General features: G+C 42.9%; 1 long non-coding RNA gene across 1 annotated transcript in view; it reads left to right on the top strand.

Moving 5' to 3' along the window:
• The window catches only part of LOC110268811, a 19,110-nt gene that overhangs the window by 9,734 nt on the left and 8,148 nt on the right, over nt 1-1,228 (top strand). The gene's annotated exons all lie outside the window — the stretch shown is intronic.

The raw sequence follows: 1,228 nt of genomic DNA, 5'->3' as shown, positions 1-1,228 counted from the left end.
TGAGCATGATACCAATCCGTGTACTTTGAGGTGAAGCGTGGAACCTTATTGAACCTGGTGCACCAGCTCTGAGTACGAGCCAATTCCCTCTTACTCTTAAAGCCGCAGAGAGCTCTAAGTTGGCCATCTGTTTCAAGCAACCCATATTCAAGTGAATAAGTAAAATTATAAGTTAAGAATTGTACCCACTTGAAGCTTGTATTAGGTGGTAATGGCCTTGGGATAGGTGTTTTTGGTGGTTCTGCAAGTTTCGTTTCCTTGTGCTCTTCTGTGAATTCTTCCACTTCCTTGCAAAGATCTTCAATTGTATCTGTATCCTGGTCAAAGTCTTCTATGTCTTCCTCATCACTTGAGTCATAGATTGGAGGTTGAGAGAAATCTACCTCCGCATCATCTTCATATTCACTTGGGGAAAATTCTTCGATCTCAGAGAATTCACTTGCGGACGCAAGTTCATCACTAGGAGAACTAGACTTGTGACTATCATCGTCAAGAAAATTTGCTTCTTGGATTATTCTGTCTGATTCTTCGTAAACGACTTGCCTTGGAGATTGTACGGTATCTTCCTTAGCATCAACTGTAGCATCTTGGACGGAGTTTTCCTCAATTCTGGATTCCCAAGGAAGTTCAGCATCTCCTAAATCTTCAACCAATTCTTCTTCTTGAACAATGACAGCTTCTTCCACTTGTTCTAGTACGAATTCATTCTCTGTCTTGTCCACTGGAGTCTCTAGTATTTCTTTCATGCTACGCTCTTCATTGGGCTGTCCACATGGAGGTGTGGTTGATCCTTGTATATTTGAGCGCCTAGTGGCCCATTGAATTAGTGCTTGCTCCAGTTGTTGAATGGTTGTTTGAAATTTAATTACTGTTTCTTTTAGGCGATCCTTTGCTTCGCGGTTTGCCAGACTTGGACATGACACAAAGGAATGTGGTGATGATTGGGGACGATTGGATTGGATTGGCATTGGGATAAGGAAGGATCATATGATGGCGAATGGTGAAGAGAAGCTTGTGAGTGTGGCGGTTCGAGGTTATGTTGAAAGGATGGTTCATATGCACGGGGTGGGACTTGTTGGTAGTTACAAGGTTGTCCACCATATCTTTCAGCTGGGTATGCATTGTAGAATGGTCTTTGTCCAGGATATCTCAGAGGGTGTTGCTGCCAAAAGGGTTGATTAGATCCTCTTGGTTCTATCCATCCTTGATTGGTCTGACCTTGATGCAC

The sequence above is a fragment of the Arachis ipaensis genome, chromosome B02, assembly GCF_000816755.2.
Source record: "Arachis ipaensis cultivar K30076 chromosome B02, Araip1.1, whole genome shotgun sequence".
Lineage (NCBI taxonomy): Eukaryota > Viridiplantae > Streptophyta > Magnoliopsida > Fabales > Fabaceae > Arachis > Arachis ipaensis.
This window is presented reverse-complemented; position numbering and strand designations above follow the sequence as displayed.